This window comes from Carlito syrichta, unplaced genomic scaffold (assembly GCF_000164805.1).
Source record: "Carlito syrichta isolate Samal-C Ts95f unplaced genomic scaffold, Tarsius_syrichta-2.0.1 Scaffold316429, whole genome shotgun sequence".
Lineage (NCBI taxonomy): Eukaryota > Metazoa > Chordata > Mammalia > Primates > Tarsiidae > Carlito > Carlito syrichta.
The window spans coordinates 72,545-84,008 of NW_007260525.1; the positions used below are offsets into that span (position 1 = coordinate 72,545).

General features: G+C 39.6%; 1 pseudogene; it reads right to left on the reverse strand.

The window, feature by feature from the left end:
* Positions 1-10,562: 10,562 nt before the first annotated feature.
* LOC103276984 lies at positions 10,563-11,458 on the reverse strand (annotated as a pseudogene).
* Between the last annotated feature and the right edge of the window lie 6 nt (positions 11,459-11,464).

Below are 11,464 nucleotides of genomic sequence, written 5' to 3' on the forward strand. Positions count from 1 at the left end.
AAAACAGTGTGGCAATTCCTAAAAGACCTAAAAATCGACCTTCCATATGACCCCACAATCTCCCTACTGGGAATTTACTTGGAGGAACTCAAATCAATCTATAAAAAAGATAACTGCAGGACTTCTGGCAAGATGGCGATGGGGCAGCCTGGTCTATGAAAACCTCTGTAAAGGAGAATGCAGAGGGTCTCTGACTCTCTCCCCGGGGGCTGCAGATCCCAACGTTGGCAGCCTGCTCTTCACATGGAGCTTGGTCATCACCACCGCTGGGGCATCGCAGCAGTCTAGACAACCACTTGCAGCCACCACCACCGCTGGGGCATCGCAGCAGTCTAGACAACCACTGCAGCCACAGACACAGAGCCGCTGGTGCTGTCGCGGACTTGTGGCAGCCATAGCGCATCATGCCACCCATGCCTGAGGTGATCCACGACTTCAGTCCTTGAAGCCCTGCAGGCAAGATCTGCTGGGATTGCTGCCACCTCTGCTGCCACCGTGACGTCCTGCCGGCCGTGGGTCTCCTCCTGTGTGCACTGAAGCAGGCTCCCATCTCCGGCCTCTGCCCAACTCCTGTCCAGCTCCACCCCCTCTGGGGTGAGCAGCTGAGATACCACCATCTGCTGGCCATTCAAGGTAACAACACCGAAACGGGAGCAACAAGCTTGAAAAACAGACACAGGCAATATTTGAGTGGTGAACTGAGGGTGATCTGAACTGTCCTTCACAGCAGGCCAGGGGCAACTGACTCTAACTGCGAACTAATTTACCAGCTTGAAAAGACAGCTAGAAATCAGAGCTGAAAGGACACTAGACTTAAACGAAAAGTCTCAGAGTGTGCTCAATTGGTTCTTTTAGTTTAATGAATTAATTCTATTCCTACTGTTTTGTTCCTCTTTTTCTTATCCTCTTCCTTTTCTTCTCTTTTCTCCTCTCTATAAACCATACCTGTGTATAGAGGAACAGCACACCAATAAGGTGGTTGGTTAGCTTGTATGTTAGCATCATTGTATGTTTTAGTTTTTTTGTATGTGAGTTGGTTAGTCTGTAGCCGTGGTCTATTGTTTTTATCTGTTTCACTTTAGGTCTCTCTCTCCACTTGTTGGTACACTCATCTGGTTCCCCCCCTTACTCCTCTTTTTCTCCACTTCCCTCTTCCACCCCCCACTGTCTGCTCCATTCTCTTCCCTCTGCTAACCACATTTTATTTTAGGGAGCAAACCTATTTGCAAGGACAAATTCCAAGGCAGTGGGAAGTGGGTTTCAGATTATCCATACACCTGTCAGCGAATACCAGGACCTGCAGATTGATTTTGAATCACAGCTCCCACCTTAAGTAAATCTCAAAACTGCAAAAAGGACCACCCCCAACCTACAGTGCAACTCCAGAATTCAACAAAGTAAGAGAGCATACATAAAGAATAGGAGCTTGAACAAACAAAAGTAAAAGCAATCCCTCTACCCCTGAATAACAGAATTAAAGAAGACGGTGACATGGAGGGAAGGAAAAAGTAGGGAGGGGGAAAAGCTGCAAAAATGAAGAAAAAACAAAGAAGAATATAGGTCTCACACAGATCCCTGGGAGATCAGACACTGAGAAAACAGATTCGGGAATACAAACAATGAAGAGCCCCCAGAATGACTGGTCACATGCAACAAACACAGTCATCAAGACATTAATGAGAGAATTAAAAAAACTGAGGACAGACAAGAGGAAAATATGAAGGAGCTGATGTCAGAAATAACAGCAGTAAGAATACTGTGATGGAAATAAATAAGAAACTAATAAGCATGGAAAGCAGAATTAGCCAAGAAGAAGAAAGAATCTCGGAGCTCGAAAACCAAAACACAGAACTAACCCAAACTGTCAAGAGCATAGAAAAGAAGCTCAAAAAGACAGAACAAAACCTTCAAGAGCTTAATGATCACTTCAAGAGACTGAACCTAAGAGCAATTGGCCTTCCTGAGGCAGAGAGAGAAGCAGAGGCCACACTGGAACAAACATTTCATGAAATCATTCAAGAAAACTTCCCTCATCTCATCAAGGATGAAAAAATTCAAACACAAGAGATTAAGAGAACCCCTAAAAGACAACAAATGAGAAGACCAACTCCCAGATATATAATAATTTGCCCAAACAAAGTAAGTATAAATGAAAAAATACTAAAGGCTGCAAGAGAAAAAGGTCAGATTATGTACCAGGGAAGAACAATGAAAATAGGAGCAGATTTACCTACAGAAACTCTCCAGGCTAGAAGAGCTTGGAGCCCTATCTTCAAAGTTCTAAAAGGTAAACAATTTCAAGTGAGAATAACCTACCAGCCAAGCCAAGCTTCATCAGTGAGGGAGAATTGAAATCTTTCTCAGATATCCAATCCCTAAGAACCTACGCTGCCACAAGACCACTTCTACAAGAAACACTTAAGAAAGTATTGAACACAGAAGAATTGGAAAAAAGAACAACAACGTTCTTCACAAGAGTACAGGCAAAAGATTAAAAACACACATGACCCAACTCTAAAACCAAAAGAAAGACAACACACAAACAGGAAGAACAACAGCTCTGTAAGAACATTATGATAGGGATCAACTCTCACATCTCAATAATTAGTTTAAATGTGAACAGACTAAAAGCACCACTGAAAAGACACAGAATGGCAAAATTGATAAAATATCACCAGGCAACAATCTATTGCCTTCAAGAGATTCACCTCACTAGAAAGGGCACTCACAGACTCACAGTAAAAGGATGGGAAACAAAATTTCAGTGGATGGAACACAAAAGAAAGGAGGAGTCATGATCTTAATCTCAAACAGAATACACTTTAAGCTATCAAAAATTAAAAAAGATACAAAAGGCCACTAAATAATGATAAAAGGTTCAATCCATCAACAAGAAATATCCATCCTAAACATATATGCACCAAACATAGGAGCACCAACTTTCATAAAGCACCTCCTAGGTAAACTAAAAAAAGATATTGACTCCAATACCATCATAGCTGGGGACTTTAATACCCCATTCACAACCCTAGACAGATCATCAAGACAAAAAATCAGCAACAAGATCCGAAACCTCAATGTGACTCTTGATCAAATGGACTTAACTGATACCTACTGAACCCTCCATCTAAAGACCACATAATACACATTCTTCTCATCACCACATGGAATGTACTCTAAGTCGACCACATACTTGGCCATAAATCAAATATAAGCATATTTAAAAGGACTGAAATTTTACCATGCAACTTCTCAGAACAAAGTGGAATAAAAATAATCATTAACACCAACAAGTTTCCCCCCCAAACCCACAAAGACATGGACACTAAACATCATGATGCTAAACAACTCCTGGGTCAATGATGAAATCAAACAGAGATCAAAAGTTACCTGGAAACAAATGAAAATGGAGAAACATCTTACCAAAATCTCTGAGATGCCATGAAAACTGTAGTAAGAGGGGAATTTATGTCCCTACAAGGGCACATGAAGAAAATGGAAGGATCACAAATTAACAACCTCAGAAGCCACCTAAAAAAGCTGAAACAGCAAGACCACAAACACCCTAATTTCAGCAGAAGAATCCAGATCACCAAAATAGAAGCCCAAATGCAGGACATAGAAGATAAAAAGATAAACAAAAAAATCAATGAAACAAAAAGCTGGTTCTTCGAAAGGATAAACAAGATCGATGGTACCCTAGCTAGACTGACCAAGAAAAAGAGCAAAAATACCCAAATTAACACAACCAGAAACACAAAAGATGAAGTCACATCTGATCCTGAAGAAATACAAAAGATCATTAGAGACTACTATGTACACTTGTATGGAAACAAACTTGAAAACCTTTCGGAAATGGAGGACTTTTTGTCAGAACACAACCTGCCTAGGTTGAAACAAGAAGAAATTGAGACCCTAAATAGACCAATAACAATCAAGGAAATTGACTACGTAATAAGAAAACTACCTACAAAAAAAAAAGCCTGGTCCAGATGGCTTTCCAGTAGAATTCTACAAGACATTTAAGGAGGAGCTGATACCAATCCTACTGAAGGTATTTCAGGTGATTGAAAAAGATAGAACTCTCCGCAAATCATTTTATGAAGCTAACATCACATTGATACCCAAGCCAGGTAAAGACCCAACAAAAAAAGAGAACTACAGGCCAATATCTTTGATGAACATAGATGCTAAAATTCTCAACAAGATCCTAGCAAACCGGATTCAACACCACATCTCAAAAATCATCCATCATGACCAAGTAGGCTTCATCCCTGGGATGAAAGGCTGCTTCAACATTCGTAAAACCATAAATGTAATTAAGTACATCAACAGATGTCAAAACAAAAACCACATGATTATATCATTAGATGCAGAAAGAGTTTTTCATAAAATCCAGCACCGCTTCTTGATAAAAACCCTCGAACAGCAGGGCATACGGGGAACATACCTCAAAATAGTAAAACCCATCTACGAGAAACCCACAGCCAGCATACTCCTAAATGGACAACAACTGGAACCATTTCCCCTGAAAACTGGAATAAGAAAGGCATGCCCACTCTCACCCCTCCTGTTCAATATAGTATTGGAAGTCCTGACTAGAGCAATCAGAGAAGAAAAGGCAATCAGGGGTATTCAAATAGGAAAAGAGGAAGTCAAGCTATCTGTCTTTGCAGATGACATGATCGTGTACCTTGAAAACCCAAGAGAATCTGTCGAAAACTTCGTTACACTGATAAAGGACTTTGGCAAAGTCTCAGGATATAAAATAAATGTGCAAAGACAATTACATTTCTCTACACCAATAATAAACAAGCAGAAACCCAAATAAAAAGCAAAATTCTATTCACAATAGCCACAAAAAAATGAAATACCTTGGTATCTTCCTAAACAGAAACGTGAAAGAACTTTACAATGAAAACTACAAAACACTGCTCAAAGAAATAAAAGACACAAACAAGTGGAAAAATATCACATGCTCATGGATTGGAAGAATCAACATTATAAAGATGTCCATCTTACCTAAGGCAATCTACAGATTTAATGCAATACTCATAAGAAAATGAAGGACATACCCTCATGGAAATTGAACTGGCATCCAATTCCTGAACAAAACCTGAAACCCACTGGCCATATGAGATAAGAAAGACACATGGGACCTCATTAAACTGACAAGCTTCTGCAAAGCCAAAGAAACCATCAAGAGAGCAGGGAGACAGCCCACAGACTGGGAAAAATTATTTGACAACTCCAGGTCTGACAAAGGCTTAACATCTTGGAACTACAAGGAACTCAAACATGCTGAAAAGAAAAAAACAAAAAATCCCATTATAAAATGGGCAAAAGACATGAACAGACACTTCTCAAAGGAAGACATCTGAGCACCCAACAGACACATGACAAAATGTTCAACTTCACTAATCATCATGGAGATGCAAATCAAAACCACACTAAGATACCACCTAAATCCAATCAGAATGGCAATTATCAATAACTCAAAAAATAACAGTTGCTGGAGAGGGTGTGGCGAAAAGGGAACACTTATACACTCTTGGTGGGAGTGCAAACTAGTGCAACCTCTGTGGAAAACAGTATGGAGATTCCTAAAAGCTCTAAATATTGACCTCCCATATGACCCCGCAATCCCCCTCCTGAGAATATACCCTGAAGAACTCAAATCACTCTATAAAAAAAAAAAAATACCTGCACACGTATGTTTATTGCAGCATTGTTCACAATAGTAAGAACCTGGAAGCAACCATGCTGCCCTTCAAAAGAAGACTGGATTTTAAAAATGTGGTACATATACACGATGTAATACTACGCAGCCATAAAAAAGAATAAAATCATGAATTTCACAGCAACCTGGATGGAATTAGAGTCTATAATATTGAGTGATCTCTCACAGAAACAAATATCTGAGTATCACATGTTCTCACTCATATAGTGGACCTTGAACATCCAATGTAATACTATAAGAAAATGACTGACAGTGGTGGGAAACTATGGGGGTGGAGGGGAAGGGAGATGGGATTAAGAGTAGTAAATATCTGTCTGGGGATGGGGAGATACCTCTATCAATAAGGGTGCCTGAACGAAGCATACTTATATACCTAACCCTTAACTGTACCCCAAAATATCATAATAAAAAATATTGATTAAAATAAAATAAAAATAAAAAAAATAACTGCATAAGTATGCTTATCGCAGCATTGTTCACAATCACAAGAACATGGACCCAACCATACTACCCATCAAAAGAGGACTGGAAAAAAGAAACATAGTACATATATGCGATAGAATATTACACAACCGTAAAGGACAAAATCATCGACTTCACAGCAACATGGATGGACTTAGAGTCCATAATACTGAGTAATCAATCACAGACACAAAGAACTGAGTATCACATGTTCTCACTCATAAGGAAACCTTGAACATTTATAATACCATAGGAAAAGGATTGGTAGTAGTGGGAAATTGTCAGGTAGGGGTGGGGGGAGGCTGGTGATAGGGGATAGTGGCGGGATTGGCAATAGTGGTAATCTGCTGGGCGAGGGGGGCACACCTCATCAACAAGGGTACCTGCACAATGAATATTTGTAGACCTAACCCTGAATTGTACCTCACAACTTTAAAATTAAAATCTTGAAAGTAAAATTAAAGATAAAAAAAATTATTTTATAAGATGTTCTTAGATAATATGCTTCAAGAGGGCAGGAACTCTTTCAGTCTAATTAATATCTGGTAGTTTCTAAAACCATACATGGCACATCTACAGTAAATATTTGAGAAATAAAAAGTATGTTTTTCTGCAATTGTCATTTTGTGGGCACACTGGCTTTTCTCTTCCCAACTTTTATCACTCATTTTTCTGAATTATGTCAAAGAAGTGAAGACTCTAACATCTTTTGAGTAGTTTTGAAGAATCGAGTACTGTAAGGAATAGATAGATATATCTATATAGACATAGGTATAGTTGTGGAGTCATGTGTCTCTTAGTGACTGGGATACATTTTGAGAAATGCATTTAGATTGTTTTATTATTGTGGGAAAATCACAGAGTGTTCTTACACAAATCTAGATGATAGAGCCTACTACTTACCTGGCTACATGGTATAACCTATTGTTCCTAGGGTACACACCTGTACATCATGTTACTGTGTTAAATACTGTAAATAATTGTGACACAGTGGTCAAGTCTTTGTGTGTCTAAATATACAAATGGTACAGTAAAATATATCACTATAATCTCATGGGATCACCATGTATATGCAGTCTGTCACTGAGCAAAACATAATATTGAGGATCATGACTACAGCGTCGATACTGCTATTGATATAGATATTCATATCAATAAAATTACACATAGATAGTGATGCGTATAGGTGTGATTAGGATTATTAATAAAAAAATATAGAAGCAAAAATTGATGTAGCTATAAAGATAGATATGGAGAGAGATATATACATAAACATTTTAATATAGATATCTCTGACTTTGAGTCCTCTTAACACCATGACGTAAAGAATTTTTTTTATCTATACCTATCACTGCAAAAACTAGACCCTGCCATGTCCATGTTCAGGAACTTGTCCCCACTCCTTCCCTTCAGAGCCTAATTTCAAAGGTTAAGGAGTCTTTTTTTTAAAGCCTTAACCACTCAATGAGAATTTCTCAAGAGAGAGTATTAACTAACTCTCTCTTATTTCTAGAGGTCGTATTTCTAGAGTACTTGTCCATGCTGGGTCTGTGCTAAGTTCTTTATGCAGGATGTCATTCATTCACCAGTACAACTCTAGGTTGTAGGTACTGACTATATTTCCATGTTTTATTGATAGGTTAGCCAAATTTTCCAAAGTTACGTAGGTGGTGAATGTGAAAACTGGAATTCGAACCTGTGCTATTTGATTTCTAAGGTTGTGCTTTCATCTATCACAGTCCTCCTCAGCAAGGCACCATATTTGTCCCTCTCATATGATAAAGATTAAATTAGAATCATTAATACAAAAGATGTTGCCAAAATCATCTATTGTTTATTTGATCAAGAGGAGTATATTAGTTTTCTAGGACTTTTATGGCAAATTACCATAGAATGAATGCCTCAAACAACAGATATTTATTTTATCATTTTATCACCGTTCTGGAGGCTAGAAGGCCAAAATCAGGGTAGTTTCTTCTGAGGTCTTTCACTTTATCCTATAGATGACAGCCTTCGTGTTCATATAACCTTCTCCCTTTGTGTATGTCTGTGTCCTAATCTCCTCTTCTGAGGATGTCAGACATGTTGAATCAGAGTGTACTCTAATGACCTTATTGTAACATAATTACCTTGTTAAGGACCCTATCTCCAAATACAGTCACATTTGAAATATTGGGGTTAGGATTTCAAAGTATGTTTTTTTGCAGATCAAAATTCAAGCAATAATAAAGAACTTAATGAACTTTCTCATTGTATGTCTTCCTTTTGTTTTGATGTTTGGCCACTTATTACAGGGTTGTTTGCACTGTCTTTAGGAAAATCAGTGAGTTAGTATTTTAAGGATGACCATGTGGCCATATATACACCTATATAGAAAAATAACAATTGAGTCAGCGCTGATCTGTGAAGGGAGATGTTTGTTGAAAAAAACAGCAGAGGCAGTGGCTTTTACAGCCAAGTCTCCTATTAAACTTGCCTTGCAACTTTGAGGGAATTCTTAGCTCTCCTGGGATGTTGGTCTAGAATAGAGACTTTAAGCTGGAACAAGACAGCTGCATAAGTAGAGAAGCAGGCAGGTGTAACAAAATAAGGATGGTAGACATCAAGTTAAATTGGACAATATTCCACTTAAATAAAGTAGACAATTCTGAGTTCCAGTCAGTTAATGTCAGGTTGGTATTAAGGTTCAGTTGCTGTCCATTACCAGTTTTATTAGTCTAGTTTATAATTCTATTGTCAAAGTGTTGTATTGTTACAGAAGCTGAGGGAGAGGGACTTAATTGTTAATGGTGAAAAAGTGCTTAAATTTCAATGCTAACAGGAAGGAACTTTCTTCAGTCAACATTTTCAGAGAAAGAGGTTGTGGCTGAAGCCAATTTTTGCAATCAAATTTCGGGAAAGTCCCTAATAAATGATGGTTCTCCTCCTATGTTGGGACATTTGTCAGGATCCAGAGGGGCAAAGAAGTTCCATTTTACGTGTCAACTCTGAGGGATTGATAGTAGCTGTCTGGAATGCTATCCCAGGGAAGATTTTGAGGCCACATCCCAGGCCTATGGAAAAATGCTGTGTTAATAATAGCAATGTATGCCATGAAGGTGGTGGTGTTTACTTGTCAGTATCCTTATAACAGCAAATGACAAAAACTTCATCTCAGGCAAAAAGGAAATTGTTTTCTCACAGAATCTAGGGAAAGATATTAAGAAAAGGATATTAAGTGGTGCTGGGAACACTAGCTGACTACATGCAAAAGAATGAAACAGGACTCCTATCTATTACCATACACAAAAATCAACCCCAAATGGATCAACGATCTAAATGTAAAACCTCAAACTACAAGAATCTTAGAAAATGCAGAAGGCACCCTTATAAAAATTGGAATAGGCAACCAATTCCTGATGAACATCTCAAAAGTCCGTGCCATAAGAGGTAAGATAGACAAGTGGGACCTCATCAAACTGAAAAGCTTCTGAAAAGCAAAAGAAACCATAGAGAGAGTGGAAGGATAGCCCACAAAATGGGATAAAATATTTGCCAACTCAATATCTGACAAGTCCTAATATCCTGGATCTACAAGGAACTCAAACATGCCAAAGGAAAAGAAAATCCTATTAAAAAGTGGGCAAAAGATATGAATAGGCATATCTCAAAAGAAGAAATATGAGCAGCCAACAGATAAATGGAAAAATGCTCACCCTCACTAGTCCTCAAGGAAGTGCAAATTTAAACCACACTGAGATCCCACCTAACTCCATTCAGAATGGTCATCATTTGTAATTCGAAAAAACCAACAGATGCTGTAGGGGATGCAGAGAAAAGGGAACACTTTTTTTCCCCCAGGAGCATGTTTATTGTGTTTGAGACGATACATCAGGTGCTCTCTGAGCTACAAAGGGTGAAAGGAAATCCTCTCATTACAAACTGGCAAAGGTAAAACGTAAAACACTTTCACAACAGCATGAACCACATACTCAGAAGTAGATCTGGGTTGAATACATAATTCCTAGTCATCTATGGCTACTTTTATAACTTCGAACAGATAAGGAATTAGGCTAAAATGCACTATAATATTTGGTAGACTTCAGGACCAGTATCCTTAGTACATCATAAAATACATTTTGATATCCCAAAGAAGCAAGACGTGCAAGTAGGCGTTTTAACATCACGAATCTACAGCTACGAAGTTCTACTTTTGATAGCATTTACCTTTCTGGGGAGTCTTCCAGTCTCCAAAGGATAAAAGCAGAGAGAGAATCAGCATAACATATACACAGAAGTCCGTATTGTAAAGGCTATAAAGATTTGCAACACGGTGAGAAGATGCCTTCTGCTCCTTCACACTGCATACAAATTATGTGAATTATGTTGCGTATCTCTTGGTCCACTGTCTGGCTATCCTGTCATGTCCTGCTCTGTTGGTCAAATACTGAGTGGCTATGCTTCCAACCAGAGGATCCGCAGGGCTGTAGTCTGTCAAAAGGGAATTGATAGCAAAACCTTTGAAACAGTCAAAGCGGGACTCCAGTTGTCTTTAAGAATGTCCAGATGACTCCCTGACTGTTGATGCTGCAGTGATAGATTCTGGTACAGAAAGCAACCTTTGGTGGCTTAAACGGATAATCTGATGAAAACGTGACATCCAGAAAAAAAACACACCACCTTCATATACAGAACCTGGTGGACCAAGTATAGTAGATCTCCACTCCTAAACGCTATCTCCTTTAGGCCCAGCACTGCAGTTAGGAGGAGGATCAAGGGTAATTTCAGCTAGGTCCTTCTGCATTCTTTTAGCACTAGTGGATAACTTAGCAGTGGTTTTGCTAGAGAGTTTGTTGTTTTTCTTCTGCTGGGTGGCAGAAGGTTTTCTTTCTACTTGTTCTTCAGACTCTGGAGCGGCTGGATCTCGCTGGTCCGTATCTGAACTGCCACTGCCGGTGTTGGGGCTCTCATCATCGGACCTTTGCCTATCACTGAACATCTTGGTGAAGTTATCTCTTGGAAAACTCGGCCGCCCGCCCGGTCCGCTTGCGCGCCGCTACGGTGTGCGCGAGGGAGAGCTCACAAAACCCCTTCCTTAAGGAATTGGAGGCAGCCGGGGGCGGGGAGCGGGGAAAGCAGCTGAGGAGGCTCTGGCCAGGGAGGGTGGAACACTGAAAGGGGAGGGGGTTGCGCAATGCCGGGCTGCGGCCGGAGGGTGGGGCCGCCGAGCGCCTTCGGGAAAAACTGGGAGGGGGGAGAGCTCGGCAGGGCGAGGGCGCGAGC